Source organism: Haliaeetus albicilla, chromosome 13 (assembly GCF_947461875.1).
Source record: "Haliaeetus albicilla chromosome 13, bHalAlb1.1, whole genome shotgun sequence".
NCBI classification, from domain to species: Eukaryota; Metazoa; Chordata; class Aves; order Accipitriformes; family Accipitridae; genus Haliaeetus; species Haliaeetus albicilla.
Genome location: NC_091495.1, coordinates 8,725,535 through 8,747,980, shown reverse-complemented (window position 1 = coordinate 8,747,980; position 22,446 = coordinate 8,725,535). Strand labels below are relative to the sequence as shown.

The window sequence follows — 22,446 nt, the reverse complement described above, 5'->3', positions numbered from 1 at the left end:
AACGAGCAGGACTTTGGGGGAAGGCAGGAAGACTGGGGTGTGGATAATCTGTAACTTCTCAGAGGCCCTGATACTATTCAATAGCATTGGTTGATGTGTCAACCTGCTGAACACATTTCCATCAGCACTACTAGTCAGTTCTTGATACTACTAAGAATTTTTTGTACTGATTAGGCATGATTGTATATGCAAGCTTTGTCAAGGATGAAATTGGAGCCTTTTTCTGATGGGCAAAAGAGAAGCTGAAGATTTTGGCAACAGGAGAGCTTCGGAACCAGTTGAAGTAAAAATGGCAATAGTTGGGTGCTATTGCTAAAATGTCCAGCACTGTATGCCTCACAATGTCAGTGTTCAAAAACATGAGGATAGGTTTTAAATTCAGTGGATTAGAGGGATGCAGTCTTTTACTTTCTCCACCAGAGGTTTTCTTTCACATTGATTGTAGGTTAAGAAATGTAGGCACAAAAATACGCAAATACCAAAAAATACACAAATACTATTTGTCCATTAAAAATTGTGGAAAAATGTTTTCTTTCCCATAGATGTTTGAAAACCTGGGGTTTCATCCAAAATACCTCCAAACTTCAAAACTTCTGGGGTGGGGAAGGAAAGTTTCAATTAGGAAATGCTGCTATGACACCTTGTGGGGATTAGTTGCCTCAGGTATCCATTTGTGTGAATGGCTGAGCACATTCCCAGCTGACTGACTTCGGCTCTTGCACACTCCTCCCAGCCTGCATGCGTTTCCTCTCTTGAATGAAGGATGCTGTAGCGCACTGTGGCAGACCTCCCTGAGATGCATCTTGGGAGCTGGTGTTTAGCTGGGAAGTCTAAATCTTTGAGCAGAATGAGGCAGCCAAATTACTATTCCTGTGAAGTACCACAGTAGCATTTCTGAATTGAATTGTTGCTGTTTTCGGCCAAAACCTTTTTGTTTTGAGGATTTTCAGCTCTTCAATGAAAAGTTAAAAAATTTGGCAGAAAGTACAAATTGTGACAAAAAAATTGTTAATGAACGATCTTCTATTGAAAAAAATGTTTGACAGGAATGTTTTTTTTTAACCAGCTCTAACAAAAGAGTTATAAACACATCCTTAGAGCACTGCAGATAATTAGACATCAGTATTAAGGGAGTTTGCTAATTCTTGTAGAAGTTACATGTCACCAACAAGACTTCAGCTCTTTGGGCTCTCAGTGCTGTCCTTTGCAGGATCGTGCTCTTCCTCGCCTCTCTGATGCACTGGTGGTGCACATAGTCAGGCACAGAGAGCCCTGTTTTCCAGTGTACACACATGCACATGTACCAACAAGTTTATAACCAGACCAGTTTGACACTCTTAGCTCTAGCTGTCTCAAAATCGGGCACATATGGTTAATAGGAGGCAGCACCAGTGGAAGAGCTGTATTTGCTTTGAACTGGCAGGTGACAGGAGCAGAAGTATTTGGCAAGAATGAGCCTTCTGGTGGTCGTGTGTGTGTGTGTGTGTGTTGCTACTGTTTTCAGTTTCTCAGCAAAGCACATAGACAGAGGAAAATGACTGTCTGGCCACCACACCATGCTTTGTCCTGACATGGAGCTGGGATGATGCCTGGCCCAGTGGCATTAGACAGAGTACACTGTCACCAGCACCTGGGGCAGTCCAGCCCTTGCAGGTGTGGAGAAGGTGTGAAAACTTAGTTTGGCTGGTGGAGAATGTGTGTGCGTGTGTCCTTGCACTGCCTAATAAATATGTTCATCCAATTAAGAGGAACAATGATTCATTAACAAAACAGGTACTAAAAAAATACTCATTTAAGACAATCACTGCTACTTCCTCAGCTTTTCACTTCATTGCTGCTTATGTGAGTAAAAACAACAAACTAAATGGAGACCTTATGAGCACCAGGGACCAATTAATGCCATGTGACTTCCTCCCAGGCTTCCATGAAAATAACTGTATTATAATGGTCTGTGATATTAATATCGGCTTTGGGAAAGTTAGGCAGCAGCTCCATAGGGAAGGATGTAGCATGAGCAAGCACTCTGGAATGTGCAGTATTTGACAGAAGAGAAGTGGTGTCTCTCTATAAGTTGCATCTCTTCTTGCTATTGAAACAGAAAAGTCAGCTGTGAAAATACAAATGCCTGGGGGAATCTGAGAAGTTTTTTTTTTATAAGGGGATACCTTTTGAGTATTTGAATAAATTTTAGAGTTTCTCTGCTTTTAATACAACAATTATCAATCTACAGATTAAGTCTAAGGATTAAATTCTGAGGTGAGCTTGGGATCCTAAATTTATACAGCCTCAGAGTTCACTTTTCAGGTTTTACTTCCTCACGGCTTAAATAATTTTGAGGATTTGCTTTTAATCTCATGGCTATGTGGAATCTGACCAGATTTTTGCTGCAGAGTATGTGGCTCAGGGCTATGAAGGAGCGGCACCTCGGCAGATAAAACTGCTGCCTAAAGCCCCTACAGCTAATAAAGCTATGTGGGGATTGCTTTACAAGAAGAACTTATTTTGCTTCTTCGGCTGGCCTTGCTGGTTTGAAATACAGTTCTGCTATTTCAAACTGCATCTGCAGTGAGACATGCAAGAGATGGAATTTATTGCTCTCCTTACACTGGTGATGTACAGATAATGCAGAAAAGCCCGAGGCAGGACCTATGGGTGCCAGTGGAGCCACTCTGAGGTAAAAGTAGCAATGTCCCCATCCCAGTCTGCCCCTGGGACCCCACATTTCCTCCCATATTTAGACCCTGACATATTTACTAGGCACCATGCCTGTATGCTTGTACTGCAGTGATACCATGGGCCATAGCTTTCTCATGCTGGACTTTTCTTGGAGAGAAGCATATAGACCCACCCACCCCTGCGCCCAAGGCTGGGCAGTTAAAAGGCAAAAGCACTGAGCAAGACCCACCGGCAAACCAGGGAAGCACCACGTAGCAGTGAGATCGATGGTCCAACAGAGAAAGCAGCAGCCACAGCAGCCTGGGTGATTGCAGCCGTCCAGCTCCCATGTTCCCTGCTGAGCCACATACCTGAGCGTAAAGGACATAGAAAATAGTTTAATGTGCATGCCAAGGCACCAAGCGGAAAGAGTACAAGGAAAGGAAGCAGGAGGAGGGCATGGTTTAATGTCTTTCACGATGACTTCGGCCTCAATTTCTGCATCCCCACAGTAGGAATATTAACTCCAAAGATGCATGTTAGTAAGCAAGAGCAGGCAGTCTAATAACTGAGCATGAAGTGGGTTAACTGAAAAAGTGGATCTAAATAGCATCACATTTGGAGGAGTGATTTGGGTTAGAGGTTCAGTTCAGCTCAGCATTGGAAAGTTCAGATACTGGTTAAACTTCGGATAAACTTTTGACCCCTTTTTCTTGTAGAAATCAGACTAGAATCACACAAACACAGACTCTCTCATGAGCTTTCCAATACTGCTTGTTTTTGACTGAGCCAGTAATAGAAGAACAGATTTCCTCACGATACTCCTGTATTTCTGCTTCCAAACTCACACAGATTTTCTTTGCTTTTCCAAACCTGAAAAGTTTTTCATTCTATTCCATATAAGGTTTGGATGATAGCTGAGGGCAGGTCCAGCTCTATCCTGACTGATATTCACATCTCTGGGGATAACTGTCATCTTTTCTGGCCTTTTGCCCATGCAGCGTTAAAATAATTTCATTAATGACTGGAGAATTAGTCAGTCCAAAGACGGAGAGATTGTATTTTCCAAACATCAGCTGTTGCTCTCCTCCTGACCAGAAATGCACGGCCCTGGTGGTCCTCACCCTGGGCAGCTCTGCACTAGCTGACCCCCTAATTTTTTATTCTCTCGCTCCTGATCATCTTCATTTGGAGACTGCCAGCAGCTTTGCTCACTCTTTATGCTATTTTCTCTGTGCCCCTGAGTCCTCTCTCTTCGTGACTCAGGAACAGCAGCTCCCACCAATTCTATGTGCTTCCCCCCCCCCATTGCTAGCTTAAAAGGGGAAGAGGGAAACATCTTCTGAAAATATCAGCACTTTCCTCAAGCTCACTCAGATCATCTGTTTGCTGATTCCTATCCTGTAGCCTGTGACCTCAGCAGTGCAGGAGTTTTAGTTCTGTTTTCTTCATTGGGCTGATTACATTGTCAGCACTTAAAATAAATAGGAATTAATAACAGTAAAATTAATCAACGCTTGGGAGCATAACCACCCGTAGGATTGATGGAATCAACTGGTAGGTGATAATTAGAACCAGCCAGAAGCTTTTTCTCAAAACTTACATGTAAATTTCCTCCATGTTAGAAACCACACATTAAAACACCCTCCCACAGCATGCAACTTTCCTTGTTCTTTTTTATATCCTCACAGTTTGGCAAGTCCTATATTGGCCACAAAACCAAACAAGAGTATCCAACCCTCACCAAATATTGCTTTCACATATTTCTGGCTCATCCAAACTTAGAAAGCACCAGAAATACAACTGAGCCTGAACTTCAGAAATTCTCAAGCCTGTTTTTCAGGCCCAAGAGGTGGAGGAAACATAGCTGAGCTCTTGGATTCTTTTTCCAAATGGATGTTTCTGTGGTTTCTCTGCCAGCGAGTGCTGCAGTGACTGGGTCTGTGTGCAGACATGAGTATCCCTTGTGCTGCTCTGCCCGCCTGGGTGGGGAATTCAGAGTCAGTGCTCAGCTGGGGAACCAAGCCCAGCACTATGCTGTGCACCCATCCCTGCAGCCAGAGGCCAAATTCACCTGTGCTGTAGCAGTATTAAATTTATTTAATGATTTCAATTGCATCCAAGCTGCGTTTGCCTTCAGAGTAACCCAAGTTTTGCGTTCAACTGCACGAAGGACCAGATTTACCTAAGAGGATTCCCTTGATGGAGGTCAGGCATAACGACTAGAAATGGCTTTGATTTTGTGCTTCCTCATGTTTTCCTTCCCTTCTTCTTCCTCTCTTTAGATTACAAAGGGCAAGGCTCTGTGCTGCTGCTGTTGACTGGAGCGAGGATTCAAGTCCTGCAGGCAGGAGCAAGATGTGAGCACCCTGACTCAGGAAACAAGTGTAGCAACTTTGCAGTTGTGCGGGGAACAACATCTTCAGAATAACTTGGTGTTGTGGCTTTGATGATTTCTTCAGACATCGTAAGCAGACTGACAAATTGACTTTCAAGTGAAAGGTCATTGAAAAGAATTGTGGATAAAAGCATCTGGATTTACAATTAAAAAGCTACAGAAGTTCAGTTTACAACTCTACTGGGTTCTGTGCGTAGGAGTTTCTATCATATAATTTGGCAGCTTCTTCTGCCTTCTGATTGGGGTTGTAGAAAATAAAAATTCCTTGTGGTTTCTTTATTTTTTTTCTTTTTAAACACAGTGGAGAGTTGTGGTGTTTTGGCAAGTCTGATACAAAGAAATATTGTACTGGCATTGTCTCATATTGTAGGTGACCTCAGGCCTGAACTGTACAAGGGAAAAAAACAGGTCTCTGTTGAATAGAGTGCACATGTGCTTGAATCAGATTATAGAGAGAGTGTGAAAAGCAGAGTACACACACACGATACATATAATACTGATGTTGTAGGCTTAAATGCAATGCCCGATTCTCATGTCATCCCGCTGGTGCAACTCAGAAGCAGTCTTGTGGCGTTAAAGCTTGCCCTGCTCTGGTGTATGAGGTTCCCTCTGGTATTCCTCTCCCTAAGCCCACGGCCTGTGCAAAAGGGCATTTGCAAGGCAATTAGGTGGCTTAGATTACTTAACACGTCCAAATGCACACAACACATGACTCCAGTGGGTGGTTGCCTTTCAGAGTGTTTGTGAGAAGATGTTTATGGATCACATTTCTTTTTTCCTTCTCCCCCTTTCAGGAACTGGGATGGGAACTTTAATCCTGGAAATCCTTACCCATAAAGGCAAACATTGCATGCAGAAAGGCTCCCTCTCTTTGCACCTCCCTGGCACTCTCTCCTCCCTTCCTCTTCTTTGTGGGACATTAAACTAAACAGAGATTTGTCCCTATCAATATTGACTTGACTGATTTCCCTTTTCCTGACTTCTCTAATCCTGTGGTAGATTTTCTGTGACATTTGTTTCCGGTAGCAGATTCATACAAATGTTCACTCTAGAAACAGAACATTTCCAAACATCCATTAAAAAGCAAAACAGTGTGGTCAAAGAAAATAATGGGGGATGTTTTTCTCCACAGTTTAATTTCAGCAGCTTCCGGTATTTTCTTTCTACTTGAAAAAGTAGTTTTTCTCCAGTATGTAAGAGTTTCCTTTCATAAGAAAACAGACTGAATAGAGCTATTATGTAAAACAGTACACTAAGCCTCCTTGCGTTGTCTTCTTTGCAGGAACTAGTCACCCAATATGGCCCAGAGATAAGATGCCATCCACAGCTACCTGAAAGCCCAGAGTGCAGTCATTAACAGAAGCCTGACGACCTTCAGGCTGGTACCTATGGTGAAGCTGAGACAACTGCACTGGTTTCTTTCTCTCCATCAAAAGGTTGGTTTGTCCTCAAGGAAGAAGACAAGAGGCTGCCTTGGTTTAATTCCAGCTGCTTCTCCTGGTCTTTATGTGACAGGAACAAGTCCTTGGGGCAGAACTCATGCTACTGGAGGAAAACTGTCCTGGTCACATTGGAAATCTCACGCTGTTGGCAAAGGAAGTGAAGGGAAACGTATTCTCAAAGTGCCTCTACTGATGGCAGAAGAAATCTGAGCAAGGTGCTCTACAAATATTAGAGTTAGGGTAGAAGGAGCCTGCCTGCTTCCCCTCTGAAAAATGGGTGCAATGAACTCTCTTGTTCTCTCTGCCTTTGATGCATCCACATTGCACAATATACATTGTGTCTGTACTACACCCAGACTAACTGAGAGGGAAGAACCGATGACAAATTTTGAAATGTCAGCAAAGAACTAAGGATGATTGTTTTTTTTTTTTTTAAACAGTACATCCCCATTTTGTCAGTGAAAATTGTAAATATGCCCAGAAGTGGGACACTCCCTATTTCGGGGAGCTCGAGCTCCAGCATGCAGGACCTACACTGACAAAGGCAGCAGGGAGAGCACTGAAATGGGAACTGTTAGCACGGGCCTGGCTCCTACATAAAGGAGAGGTCACTGGGTTGATTGTACTTGGGTCGAATGCTGCATGCGGCTGCTACTGCCTACTTGTTACAGTAGACACCGTGCTGCGCTCATGGCCAGCGTGAAGGAGGCCTTTGGCTGGTTGTGTACTAGCACAGTGGAGGAACATGCTCTCTGCTCCCCTGTGGAAGAGGTCCACAGGGGGGACAAAATTTCCACTACGTGCCCAGCAGACGATGGAGAATACAGCCCTCAGAGAGGGCAAGCAAGTGAATCTGGTGGTTACCGAGAGCCGATGGATTTGCTCCACATCCTCCTCTCTGCCAACTTACTGTACACAAACACCGGGCTGAGCCCAGTTTTCTAAGGAAGGTATTAACTAAATATTACCTTTCTGCTCTAAACCAGCATTGCTGGGAAAAGGATGCTGTCAGTCACAGCTTGTGTAAGCCCTCCTGCAATCCTTACCAATTGTAAATTGACCTATCCTCAGCATGGTGTGTCCACTGGCAGGATGCAAATGAGCTCCAGCACTTAGCACTGGGATTGATTCTCCTGAGCATGAAGTTGCAAAAATCCCAACTACACCAGAGTGGTGGGAGCATTAGGGCTGCATGCTGGTCTGTGAGGCTAACTTAGGGCAGCTAACGATGAGATGCCACAATTTTTTCTATATGCCACAGCTCTGCAGATTTAAATTTAAATCATTGTTGCTATACAGTGATATGCTATAAGGCCATGGCCATGCTTTCATTGAAGACCCCAAATATAAATAAAAATTGCAGCGACTTCAGCAAAAAGAGTTCTGTGGGTTTGGGAATTGCTCCTGGAGACAGAGGTGGCCCCTGGCAGTTTGCAACAGGATTTGGTTGCTGTGGACCTGCGCCGCAAATGGGACCTGCACGGGAGGGGAATATATGCTAGCATAGGGGCTGGGGGCCTGTCTCCTCTCCCAGCTGCTCTCTCTTTCCCACTGTATTCACGCCGAACTTCCCACCCCATTGTAGGGGTGGAGAGTCCAGGAAAACACACATCCCACTGGCAGGATGAGGGCCAGTGAGTGAGCTGGGGAAAGCAGAAGGCATTTGATTGCTTGACTGGCTTGCAAACTTAACACTTTTTCCATGCAGAAATGAATTGGAGTATCGCTTAAGTGGACAATTGCTGAGCTTTCTATTTTTGTTCAATTTCTCCCCCTCCCCCTTTTACTAGTTTTCCTTCAACTCTGCTTTCCAATGTCACTGAGTTATTATTATCCAGATCCAAATCTCACAGTTTCACTGAAGGAGAACGTGTATTAAAATACCAGATTTACCAGAAAACATCTGCAACTTGCAAGCCTATTCTATTACTATTATATGAGCAAGCCATTGTAAATTCTTTTAAGTCTGTAACTTATTTCACGTTAACACACTGTGTGTTTTACAACACCATTTCAAAGTTTATGGCCTTTTTTCTTTAGCCGCTTGTTCCAATTGCATCTTATATTTCATCAAATATGGTAAAGAAACCATGAGAATAAATTGATGCTCCATATGAACCCCCATATAAATGGATGTTGCCAAATTGCTGTAAAATGGTTTTCCTTTTTAGCCCTCCAGAATTGTTAGTAGGTTTCTGAGGCCAAATTCTACAGGGAAACGTTATGACCATTTAAGGCCTCCAAACTTTATGCTTCAGTACAAAAGGCCTAAGGGCGAGGATTTAAAATGGATGAAGTGGAGAAATTTGCACTTCCTTAAGAAAACACAGAGCATTTCCTTCCGTGTGTCAGAAATGAAAACAGAAAATACAAACTAATTTGTCAGGAAATTTTCCTTCTATAATTCCCTCTTCAGCCCTTCCCCTCCCGCCCCTCCCTGCTCCCACCACATCCCCGCAAGCCTTATTTTCTCCTCCTTGTTGTCAGCTTTATGGCTGCAGGTCCCAGCTCCAGGAACCGTGATGGACGACGCTCTGCTCTTCACCTCGCGCGCAAGAGCTCGGCTCTAATGTCTCCTCGTGTTCACAGCTTGCTCCTGCCACCCTCTTCCCTGCTCACCTCCCCGCCCGCGCTCACGCCTGCAGACAATCCTTCAGGAGGTAAGTACCGCTCGGGGACACCAGCTCAGCCGCGAATGACGGTTCGTCATTTGGCTCTAATTGGACGCTGGTGTAAAATGAAAAAATACACTTGTCATATTTATGAGTTACTGTGAGTTAATAATACGCTGGGATCCATTAGCTAAAGCACATTTGCTCCAAACATGTGGCTTCAGCTTTTTGTTTTTCATTCAAGCAACATTTTTTCAGATGAAATGCTGTTGCTGTTTTTCTCCCAGGCGCTCAGTAAGCCTCAGGGAGTTACAGCATCAATTATTTTTCTCCTCATATGTGGAACAAAAAGGAAAAAAAAGGAGCATCCTAGCCAGAGAAGTTGGAATTATTATCCAAAATAATAATAAAAGAATATCAAAACATCCAGAAATCAAATGCTGCTGCCAGCTGAACAAATGTAGTCAAAATTGAAAACACAAAAAGTCTGCAGAAGATTCTCTCGCAAATAAAACAGGCTCTGTTCTCTCTCTGTATTTTTAGTAATGTCCTGTCCTGCCTGAGCCAATTCTTTTTCTGTTAAAGTCTGTCTACTTGAGTCAATTTTCTTTGACTCTATTTTGATGATAAATTCATTAGTGCCTTGCAGGTGGATTTGCCTGAATTTAAGAACTCCAGAAAGGACAAAAATGACAAGCAAAAATAGAGCATGAACAGAAACTTGTTTTCATACTCTTGCTTCTGAAAAGGGTCTGCGTTTACTTGTAATAAAAATCAAGATGTTCATCTTTCTCCTTCTCCCCCTCCGCAATATTTTTTCAGTGCTGAAGATGTCAAGAACAGAATTTACCCTTCCCTTGATGCCATCTTTTTTCCCCCTTCTGTTTCATCACAGCTGCATGGACTCCAGCCAACTCAAACTGTACCTTCGCACTTCACTGCTTAGGACTTTGCTGCACGTTCAATTTGACAAGACTTTTTAATGTAGATAACTGATCAGGCAGACTGAAGTTTCAAACTGGCAACTGCGTTCACAAGGACACCAGCATTTCACACCTCACTACTTTATCCTTAGGCTGATTTCTCTAAAATCAGGAGGAGGCGGCACACCAAACTTTATGAAACCCCACTCGCTCTCATTACCTGAGGCTTAATTTGCAATGCCTTGCTTAGAGAAACAGAGCAAGCTCCACCTGCTCTTTGATTTGGGATGCATTTTGCCCACTATTCCCAGGAAACATTTATGGAACATTTTACATGTTGTTGCTGCTTTGTTGGTAATGATTTTTCTTTTATTTTATAAGCTTGAATGAAGCAAAAAGCTCCTCCACTGCTGACTCAGCCTCCAAAGCTGCACTTTATATATGTCCAACAACATATATAAATTTATAAGGTGAACAATAGTTGTATTTAAGTACTGATTTAGTAATCATGAACTTCGCTGGCAGTATCCTTTGGAAACTAAATCCATAAATTTTATTAGTATTAAATGTTTCTAATGGGAGTTGACAAATACTTGAACTGAGTTGCTTTTTCTCCACACTTGGCAAAAGGAAAGGGACAAAAATTCCTATTACACAATGAGAAATGCATTAATACTAAAACCCATTCATCTCAATTTTGTACAAATATAATTTAAGACCTTTTACAACCATTGGTGAAATTACAATGTGCTGTGGGGAAGTTGCAAAAATTTTATGAGAGTAATAAAATTGTCATTGTAATACCATTATAGGGTGCAGGGACAATATAGATATTTGAATTACCTATTGTCCTTATGCCAGGTTGAAAAAGCTACATGCAGGAATTATAGCATGTAGTGGAGACAACTGTTGAAACAAACCAGCAAAATGAAATCCAGGACTACTTTAGCTGGCCTAAGACAAATCCTCATTAGAAACCAGGACTCAGAATACCCTTCCCACTTGTGTCAACAACAATGAAATTTAAATGGGTGGACTGTTTTGTATTTGTGTCAACGGTAGCACAGAGACCAACTAATTAAGCAGAGATTATGCATAATAAAATAGTGTTGCATCCAAAAAACTGATGTTTTTAGCTTCTGTGACATATTTCCTAGGGTTTGCACTCAAGCCTGACTAAAGGTAATCATGGTGGTCCCCCCTGCTCATGGCCAAAAAAACTTCTCAGGTAGCTCATGGCAAACCCATGAAATCTTACCTGGGATTAAAATGGTGTTAACTTTCTAGAGGTGAAAATTCCTTTCACTGAAGAATAGTGTTGCTGGGCTATGTCCAGGGAAAGAGCATTGCTTTCTCCCTGCCTGTCCAAGAGACGAACAAAAGGAAAAAAGAGAAGGGAAAACAAGAGAGGCAATTGCAGCCTTGTACGTTAGTAACATTTCACTGGCTGTGTTCTAGAGAGTAATAAAAGAATTGAAATAGTTCAAGCATCTGCCCTTGGCTGAGGAACTTGTAATTATACACTACAGACTCCACTCCCTTGGAACAACTGTCTTTGATTCCTATCTCTTCTTTTATTACAGCTGAAACGCAAAACTCCTGATGAAACCATTACATTTCCATGTGAAATTCACAACTATAAGGGGAAAGCTCTGCAAAGTTGCCAGACTTTTGAAGGGGGGCAGAAACATATGGGCAAAGGTTGTAAAGTTCCCTTCCAAGTTTCAAAGGTCCAACCACTTGGGGCAGCCTGCTCTGGAGTTTCGGGTTTATTCTCCTCCTTTTAGTAAACACATTGGAATGGGAGTAAGAAAGTTAATTTTATTTCCTGTTTATTAAAAGTTACCATATTGTGAACACCCGAGGTTCAGCTGATCACTCTCCTTAAAATCACTGACTAGTCCTCACCAGGATTATGAGAACCATGGCAAAATCTCCCAGTAGACATTTCCGAACACCCACAGACTCAGTAAGACTTACTATGCTTTTAATACCCTTTAAGGTTTTCATCCTGACTGCAGATGACACCCTCCCACAGGTGGAAAAGACTCATAAACCTTGCCAGGACCCTCAGAACAACAACTGGAGCTTGCTCTCTGCCCAAGTCTTCCCCAGAGGAGGTGGGCAGGGAGCATGAAAGAAGAGGCAGAGATGCCAGCTGGTGCTTAGCCCCTCTTTCTGAGCAGGAATCCACAGTCGGGCATCTGCTTTGAAATCCCCAGCAGGGTGCACAGCAAGCAGGAGTCCTGGAAAGTGGGTCCTGGTCAATAAGCGTGCCATTTTGGGTGCTCCTAGAGGGATGACCTGGAGGACTTCACTAGTGGCCTCTGAAAATGCAAGCTGAGATAGTGCCGCTGCCTCTCCTGTGCCTCACCTGGAGGTGGCAGTGCCAGAATCAGCGCTCTCGGGCGAAAGCCACAGCTTCACTGGCCAAGAAAAAACATCTAAGGGAGTCCCCCCCGTCCATACACACACACTTGATATTTTATTGAAAGCAAATTCAGAGCACACCTTTCCATGCTCAGACAGCCTAAGCCTGCCCCCTCAGCTGGGGAAGCTGTTCAACAGCCTGAGCTCTTGTCACGCTTATTCCCGTGTTTCACACATTGCCAAGAGGCAAGAAGGTATTTCCCTACACTGCAACCTTTTATTTTCTCTCCTTTTTACTCTGGCTAATATGTCTTCTTGGTAACCACAGTATAATAAATTTCATAGAGCATGACCGGCATACTTAGTTCATATTATTCATTTGCAGTCATTTATTTTTTCCAGCTCCTCTTCCCTTCCCGGTCCCCTCTCCCCAGCGCTCACTCTGTGGAATGATAATAATACACACAGAGTGCCGGCTGGCTGAGAAGGACTTAAAAACAACAAGTAAGAGGATCTTTCTGTGCTCACACCTGTTTTAAGATTTGTTATCCTTAAAAAGGAAAGCTGTAGGGATTCACTCTCTTTCTTCCTTGTAGACCCCGGTGGAATATACCATTAAACCACAGGGAGGAGAGAAAGCCTTCAGTGCACTTAAATATACTTATGTCAAATCCATCTCATTCTTCCTGCCTTCTTTCCTCAATCTAGCCACCGTTCCCAAGGGGTGGAGAACATTACAACCCATTCACTTTATATGAATGGGCACAGACAGACTTTTTCACCATTTCGATATGTCTACATTTGCAGGCATATCCTGTAGGCCAACTGAAACAGCCTTAATTTCAATTTACTGTCTCCCTGAGGAACATGCCATTCTCCTGAAAGTGGAAAAAACCCTCAATGGCCATTCCCTGCCCCCCTTCCCTCCACCTCAAGTCAAGATCTGAACTGGAGGGAAAATTTCTCCCAAGATTAATGGACTGCAGTTTTGATGCTTATAACAGGGCACATGATCTTTATTAAACAAGTAATGAACAACTTTCACCGAAGTACTGTATTTGGAAGGTACTCAGTGTTACTGTACACGACTCATCTAAATCCTTTTCCAAGTCCCTGTAGAATGGTGTTATATTAAGAATAAGAAACCGTTCCTCAGTGGTCATTTAACTCTGCCGTGTTTTTCAGCGGTGCTATCAGTAATGACAAAAACAACACTAATAAGAGAGTAGCCAAGATCTCAGTTTACTAACTTCAAATGCATGCTAGGATCAACTCAGTAAAGCATAAAGGTGAGATGCTCCCACCTTCCTAAGACAAGTATTGGGGGTTATCTATTATTGCAACAAACCATAAACAAAACAGGTAACAAATAAAGTTTCAATGAACAGTGGGAGTATAAAACACCAGTACCACTTCCCAGGCCTTTGTGGTCATAGCTCTGATTTAGAGCAAACCAGCATGTAGAAATCTGGATTTAGGAGAGGGATATGTGTTTCTTTGCAGAAACGCTGATGCCTTACTGTCATTCAGGTGCTGCTGGTACCTAGTGTCGCAGGATTTCACTGGGTCTTTGGTAATTGTCTGGAAAAACTGCCAACATATAAGTCAACATGTAGTATTGCTACGGTGCACAGCTCTGCAAGGTTATAGTTAACCATTTATCATCTAATAGCCATGCCACAAACCCAGTTGTATCTCCCAGTGCTGCAAATACCATGATATTCCAACAGGCTTCTTAGGAAAGTATCAGACACTGGAGCAGACACTGGCCAAACAGTGAGTCATGTTATTACACTGAAACAGTTTTAGCTTTGCTGATGTATTGCTGAATACTTAATGTTTTCTGTGCGGTCTCTTTTGGGAGGATGATAGTTCATAGATTGATGGGCTTGGCCTAAGTTATCCAAATGGCCTGACACTGTAAATTTGTTCACAGAAGTACTGCATTTAAGGCAGCTCTTTCTGGTGTGGTCGCATTTGAGGTGTCCAGTTATGAGCAGGCATAGGTGGGCATAAAAGGGGGGACCTTCTGGCCAAAAGAAGTCTAGAGGATTTGGGCTGGGCCAGAACTGTCATCTCAGCTTCCCACAGACCAGCAAATTATGGTGACAATAGCCACCTCCATTTTGGAGGTTGAAGCTGTTCCTTTTTCTGTTGTAGGCAAGCATTTTATTTATTTTAGCTACACTGCAATTAAAAATAGCAGCAAACCAAGAAGTGGTTAGAGTGAAGGCACAGAAGAAGCGGCCTCAGTGGAGAAATAAGTTTTGCTTCCCACAGTTACAAACAGCCTCCGCTTAGCAAATTGGATGTCTTTTCAGATTGCAAACGACTCCAGAAAAAACAAAGTCCCAACTGCAACTTGAAAGCCAGAGTTAAGTTTGCCACATGACTAAGTAAGGAAGACAGCAGTCTCAGATAGTATTTTCTCCTCTGAAAATGCCCATCTTTTGATCTGTTTTTTGGGTTGTCCCATTATCATGTAATGGGAATGGTAAATCTTTCCAGGGAGTATCCAGGGAAATTCTTAGACATAGTTAGATTCAGGATATGGCACAAGGCCATCTTTTAACCAAATTAATAAATACTTTACAGCAAGCCATGAAAAGTCTTTGGAGCCATTATTCTAAAGGTTTGTTCTGGTCATTGCTTCTGTGTTAGCATTACACCATAGTTCCCTTGCAATCACAGACGCTTGCATAAAAGAAACATTATGCTGAGACTAATGCTTTTCATACTTAGGAAATCTTTTTCTTATTAGTAGCAAGCAATGAGGAGAGTACCCCTCTCCCATTTTCCGCTGACTGTACAAGTGTCCTAGATTGTGGTTTTTTGAAGAGAAATAGAGTTAAAGAAAGGCTAAAGCCTGACCTGCAATCTGTCAGAGGCAACTTTCAATGCTGCGTTTGCTCAGTTTGGGTTTGCCAAGGGCTGGAGGTGTTGGGGGGCTGCACCTGAGAACCGCACAAGGAACACTGCTTGATCTCATGGCTATGTTTGGGTTGGAGCTGCCCTTTGCAGCCTTCTGCTGGCGGAGCAAGGTGGTGTCGGGCTCCCGCAGATGTGTGTACTGTACATGCAGAGTACGGCTATTTAACCTGCACAGTCAGACACAGTCGGGAGTGTAAAGCATTTGCAATTATTAATTGACCCTGGTGTTATATTAATTGGCTTGATTCTTAACTAAGAGAAGCCTATTTTTCAAACACCCAGGACAAAACCTGTTAAACCTCAATTAGGATGCAGCCAGGGAAGGTGCAGATGACTCTGGAGTAATTACTGGACAGTGGCTGACAGGCAAGTTCCTCTATTTTCAGCCAGAGCAGGTGATTTTGAAACCCGACCTCCCAGCAGCTGCCAGCTGGGCAGCACGTTTGCTCCTAGAGCCTGCCCAGGATGGGCTTTCCCCCGCTGACAGCTCTCTGCCGTTTGCTGCACATGAACAACTTAGCAGGCTGGTGAAGCTGTGGGCTTTCATGCTCTGAGGGTGGCAAACGGCAGGACCCAACCGCAGGGACACTGCTACAGGGAGGTGGTGGATCAGGGCTGCCTTGGAGCAACCTCTGTGCTGCTGTACCCACCCCCTCCTCAAAAAAAAAGCCTGCAGGGTGAGAAAGATAAAGTGTTAAGGAACTGGGGGACTTGTCCATCTCTGCATCCACAAGTGGAGTGCCTGCCATGTCCCAAGGGATCCCCCTTTCCCATGCGTTGCAAGGAGCTGGTAACCCCGTGAGACACGCTCTGCATGCTCAGGGGTGGGAAGGTGGGGCAATGGCCCAGCTTTTGAGACAGGCTTTCTCTATAACTGCGAGTGAATCTTGTTCTCTCTATGCTCTCCTGCTTCATGCCAGCATGTGAAGAGAGGCAAAATATGGAGCTTGTAGGGAGAGGCTACATCATTCATGAAGCAAACATATATACCCTGAAAAACCAGGCAAGCTCTCCTGCATGTTACATTGCAGCTCGTGACATGCTAGAGGACTGGGGATAATGTGCGCTCCAACACCCTAAACCAGCACTTTCAAGTGGCTCTGTTATGATCTTGGATAGCTTTTTTCCATTTTATCCCCATTTCACATTCAGAAAAATGAAGCCTAGGGTAAGGGATGAACTTGCTGAAGTTCACCTGGCAAAGCATGGGGTATAGAAAATGTCTTGTATACTGCCTGGTCTCTACAGCCAAGGCAAACATATTCATGTACATTTAAAGAGAAAGGATCCTGTGAGCAGAGCTGGAGCTACAGACTTAAACACACACTCAAAAAAGAAATCATTTTTGGAGAGGAAACTATGCACCTGGAAAACATACTCAGTTTTAATGGATATTAATGTCTCGTAAAAACAAAACAAAGCCTAGAACTTAATAATTTGCCTAAAAATAAAGACCATTTTGTTCTTAGTGTTAAACCAGAATTAAATTATCCAGCACATGTTTGATATTCTTGAGCTGACGTGTTTTGAATCTGGTACACAGACAATAAATTAGGTAAGGCAACATGGTGCAGTGGATGGAGGGGGCGAGGAGACGGGTCTAAAGGTGAGCACGCAAAGCGTGCTGCGCCAGAACATCACCGATGCTGGCTCTCGAATGAAAGCTGAAGGACCCGGGTATCGGAAGGCAGATGGAAAAAATGGGAATGTAGTTCCATTTGTGGATACTGTTTCTTTTCATGGTTCTCACCGCCTGACCTCTTTTTCCTATCAGTTCCTCAGTGATGAGATCAAGGTGAACTACTCTGGATGGGTGAGTCTTGACAGAGCAAACACAGCTGCTGGCAGGGAGCGCGGCTTTGAGAAAGAGCGCAGAGAAAGCAGGAGGCGAAGGCTTTTCTAAGCCAGCCCCACTGAAGGTACTTCTCCTTTTTTCTCTCCAAGGCTCAGCTCCTGTCCCAGTGCAGTCAATGATAATTTCCCTCCTGACTTCAGTAGGAGGACTGAGCTTCTGGAGGGCAATGGCTCCTGACCCGGTTTCTCCTCCTGTTATTATGTTAGGCACTAAGCCTGAACAGCTTCTTTTCTGCAGGCTTAAATGTAGCTGACTTGTATTCCCTTCAGAACAATCTTCCCAGCCCTTATTTGTCTTCCCCATCAGGCGGTTCAGACAAAGAAGCAGCTTATGTTATGCTGTGGCATTGCTGAGGTGAAAGGAGTCTGCTCTACCCAAAGAGTGGGTTTGAGGCTGGGGCCCAAACTCAATCTGTGGCGGAGGCAGAAGACCCTTCTAGGAAACGGAGGCTGCATTGCTTTACCTTTTATGAGAACAAGGGTGCCCTTCTGCTGTACATGTAGCCAGCTAGAGTGTACTTTGGCTTTTTTTGAGTCTCCCATGTTTGTTCCAGCATTTGAGTTATATGCATATTTTGCTATGCACATAATACATAGCTTGGCAAGCAAAAGATAGGAAGGGTAAATGATGGTATGTTTACCTTAGCTCATGGGGATGTCTTAGTGGTTTAACCTTCAAATGTGGTGTGCCTAACTTTTCTCTAACCACAGGTCCAAGTCCCAGCTGGGCTGACTCAGCCTTTATCTTCCTCAAGATAAATTCAGTCCTGTTCACTTCACAGTGGGTGGGTGTTTTAGATGAAGCCTTAAAAATGAGAGTTTTGTCTGGTCTGGGTGGACCCTAATGATCCCTTAGCACTTTTCATGAGAAAAATATTGGTTGAGGGCCAGAATTCCAGTTCTTCACTGCAGCAGTGTGCTGGGAGCACAAAGAAAAGGCTCTACAATGCTTAAAGTGCAAAGACACTAATGCTGCGATGTTGAAGCAAACATGGTGGTGCTGTAAGCCAAGCTTACTGAACCCTGTGGGCATACTGGGCATGCTAGGTATGCCCTAAAAGAGCTGGGATTTGAGGTCTCTGGCTGGCTAGAAGGTCTTGTACAGCCCACTGAAGTAGCATTAGGCAACAAGTGCTTTTCCCTATCTAGGACATTTAATCCTACTGTGGAATAGGAGACAAAAGCATTCAAATGCTTGCATAAGAAGCAGAAGACAAGGAGTAGTAGATCAGTTAGTAAGGCACTTGCACAGAGATGTGGGAGGCTGACATGTCAGAGCACACTCTGAGCATATGGGAAATATAAGGATGTCTGTTGTTCTGTGAGTGACTCTGGATAAAAATCCCATCATGTTCCTAAGAAACCTTTCCAATGACACCTCAGTCAAGATCAGCATATTCCTGAAAAATTCTTCTTTAGGCAAATCACCGTTTCAGAGAACCCCTCCCTCAAAATTCCAATTAGCTCTACTTTTCTGACAGCATAGCCACAGAAATGCTCCAATTAACAACAGCATCAGGTTCCTTCCATAAACTGCAAAGGTAGCAGTCATTACGCATATGTGACAGTCTCGGGCAAGCAGATTAAACAAAATAAAATAACTCTGCACAATTTTGTCAGAGCTCAAACAATTTCTGAAGCTAGTTAAAAAGAAAACAGGTTTTCAATTGCATTTTTCCCTCAGTACATCCCTCAAGGCTTGAATGCCTCTGTTCTTCCAGGACTAGAGGCACCACGATAGCACAAGAGAGACTAATGGCTTTGTATTTCTGGCCAAAGCGGAAGGAATGGAAAGATCATGAAAGATGACCAGTTTGCCTGAGATCTCTATCCATTTTGCAGGCACAGGTGGTTTGGTTTAGCATCTGAAATGTTGGATCCTGAAGCAAACCAAAAGCAACTTCCAACCCCTAGGGAGGAGCCCATAATTAGTACAAAGAATGGACACTGCTGGCAGGTCGCATGGGCCTTATGGAGCTATATTTCCAAAAGAAGACATTTGTTAGTGTAGTCAGCACACTTTTGATAAGGCAAGCATATTTCAAGCATTTAGGCTTAAATAAACACACTGATTAATGTGCTGTAGGTGGAACGTAACTTTCCACCGTACTGAATCTTTTAAAGTGTTTTCTATTCTAGCAGGCAGATCTGTGCAAACAGTTATAAAATAAAATACCGTGAAAATGTTGGAGATGGTTTGGAAGCGTTGTAATAAAAGCTTAAAATTAATAGTGTTGTCCAGTCAATGTCAGGGAATTTTCTCCTTGGCTTCTTCACTGTGTGGCCTATTATATGGGTGACTTGAATAAGATTTCTTTCAGATCTCCCTAGTATGGTGAGGGCATTGAAAAGTATTACTTGCATGTGAAGTGATTTGAGAGTGTGCACAACAGTGCTACAGAAGTGCTAACTGGTATTATCAGCTGTGAATAGATATCCTTATTATCAGCAGACACTCTTCAACAGTCCTACTCTAGTATGCATCTGCAGCCAACAGTGATCTCATTTTATACAGCAGCAGCCAAAGAAATAGGTTGGGTTGCTTAATATTAAAATACATTAGGGGTTAGTAAGCAACTGTGTAACTTTTTTTTTTTTAAACTTAGAAGGGACATGGCTCAGTACATGGTTGAGTAAATTTATAAGCATGCAGTATTACTAGGTTCTGTTGTCCAAGTCTATTTTATACTCTGAAGAGCTTAGCAATATAACTATTTTAATTTAGAAAATGCTTCTTCAGATAAAAACTGAGAACGAAACTAATAAACTTTTTTTTACTTTAACTTCAGGGTCCAACTGAGCCATTCACATGCTCACCTGCACTGTGAGAGCTGGCAGAAATCTGGTATAACTTTACTATAACTGTATTTATCTCACCCATATCTGGTGTAACAATTCTAAGACTGACGTATTCCAGACAGGATTGCAAATAGAGGGATATGTATGCATACATAAAAAAGCATGGGACTTGGAAGCCTTGACTTAAATCAAAGGAATAGGGTAAGGAGGAAGAGGAGGTGCTGGCAGCAGTGTGTATCTTGGCTCAGTGATGAGAATCCCCTTTTGTGTTGTGCAGACAACACACCAGTAACAGCTAGCAGAGTATCTTTAGTTCGGGCAACCTGTGCTCCTTAACAGAAAGACCTCCTCATGTTATAAAGTTCTTGGAAACCCTGTGTACAGAGTAACATCAGTCCTCATTCCTTGGAGTCCTCAATGTTTCAGTAAAAGCCCACAGCACTAGAAAAAAGAGCCCCAAATCTGTTAGTGGCTCTGAAGAGAGAAGGAGATGAATAAAACCCCAGAACTGACCCCCCCCCCCCCAAACTTCAGGAAATTCGAAATTCAAAGTCGAATGTTGTAGTTTGGACCCTTTTCTTGTCCTGAGCTCTGCAACAACATCTTGCTGTACAAGGATCGTAAAAAGGAACCTCCTGTTGGGTGATGTCCCTGTAACCTTAGTCAGCTGGCTCTTGAAGCATTCATTAAGCGGATTAAAACTGAATTTAGGATGAATTTCTGAGGGGCCATGATCATCCAAAAAGGAGCTGAACAGTGAGCACAGCACTTCTTCAGTGGTGACCAAAATGGTCTTTGGTGGTCTCTTAAATGCACACTGGTTCTCCTGCAGTAACCGCCGCAGAACATTTCAAGTCCAATTTAAACTTTGAATTATAGGAAATACCATGTTATTTGACCTTCTACCTTGTCTCCCAGAAAAGCCAGGTTTTAAAACAAAGCAGGTACAAGAAGAAAATGGCTGTTATAAATAGAAAGGCTGCACCTGCGCTTTGAGAAAGTGAACAAAATCAAGTATGTTCAGGAACCTTCAAGGCATAAACTGAGATAATAAGAGATACTTTCCTGGAAACGCGTCCCTAGCTAGCAATGGTGGCTTCCAAACTGACAGGAGGCTTCCTGAAATGGACACATTTCGCTTGGAGCAATCCTATAATTTGTAATACACCTTTTGCCTTCATCCTACAATACAAGAGGCTGGAGCCTTGTACTCATTTACTCTGGCAGAATCCTCAATTGATACAAAAAAAGCCCAAAGATAAGGTGAAAATCCAGTCTAAATGGATGCAATGTAATTGATGTAACAATCAAAAAGAGCAGCTCTTCAGCTTGCCTTAACCACCTACCTCTGCTCTCTCAGTGTTTTTAAGTCCTTTTCCAGTGTTCTTCCAATGCACAATATCCAATTATCCAAAGCCCCTTTGCACACTCACTGCTTCTCAGTCAGACTAGGGTTCTGTCCTGTCTGTGTGCAGGTAAACTGAGGCACGAACTGGCAGGGTAGAAGGTTTAGAATTGCCTTGATGGTCAATGGCTGACTGGGGTAGAAAGCCAGACAAGCTGGCTGGATTACTAACTTTTGATCTTTTTAATACTGGGTAATATTAATAAAAAGGAAAACAGCAGCAAGCCTGGCTTAAATGAAGAGTTATTGATTTGGTCCCAGAGTATATTTAAATATTTTATTGCACAGATGGAGCCCCTACAACTTTCTTTTCCTTCATCCCATAAAGGCCCTGTTTTACAAGGATACTTGCTGCCCCTTGGGAGGGCTGGATCCTGTTTCCTCTCCATTTATGTGTGTTTGGGGGGGGGGAGGGTTGGGCTCAGGTAAGGAGAATCGATTACTCAAGTGCAGGAGGGAGCAGCTTTCCCTTATGCCTTTGCTGTTCTCCCCCTTACTGCCTTCGGGGCACGGCTGTCCCAGGGGTGTTTGGCTGGCTGCAGATCTGCCCCCCTCCTGCATGATGCCAGGGGAACCCACTGCCACCTTCCAGAGTGGTCTTGTCTAAAAATAGACTTGTTAAAAGTCTCATCCCTCTTGGGCATTTTTACTTAGCGTAGCTATGTTTCTATCCCATCTAAAGGAAGGGTAGGAGATTGTGGGGGAAATTACCATCTTATTTATCCTAAGGTTTTTGTAATAGTAATTTCTCAGTCTTTTGGAACCTGACAGGTCTACTAAAAAACAGAGTGCAAAAGATAAGTCCCCCTTTCCCACACCAAAAACCAGATTTTTTTTTTTTTAGGTAAAAAAGAGAAATTTTTGATGGTTTCCATGAAAGAAGAGCTCAGAGCCTGAAATGGATGGGCTCCACAGACAGAGCAAGACACATGGGGAGCGATAATCTCTAGTTGGCTTGCGTAAGACAGTGAATTTGGAAAGCTCTCCCCCTAGCTTCTAGATAAGAGGTTTCCTCTCAAAGGCAGTACAAACACCAACCAGCCAAGTTGTAGCTTTC

General features: G+C 43.2%; 1 long non-coding RNA gene across 2 annotated transcripts in view; it reads right to left on the bottom strand.

Moving 5' to 3' along the window:
- Window positions 1-1,949: 1,949 nt before the first annotated feature.
- LOC138688829 (uncharacterized) overlaps window positions 1,950-22,446 on the bottom strand; it is a 75,535-nt gene continuing 55,038 nt past the window's right edge. For both annotated transcript variants that reach the window (XR_011327632.1, XR_011327633.1), the window contains exons 2-3: window positions 2,906-3,026; window positions 1,950-2,086 (exon numbers count right to left, since the gene is read on the bottom strand). This is a non-coding gene — a long non-coding RNA (uncharacterized lncRNA). The remainder of the gene's footprint in view (window positions 2,087-2,905; window positions 3,027-22,446) is intronic.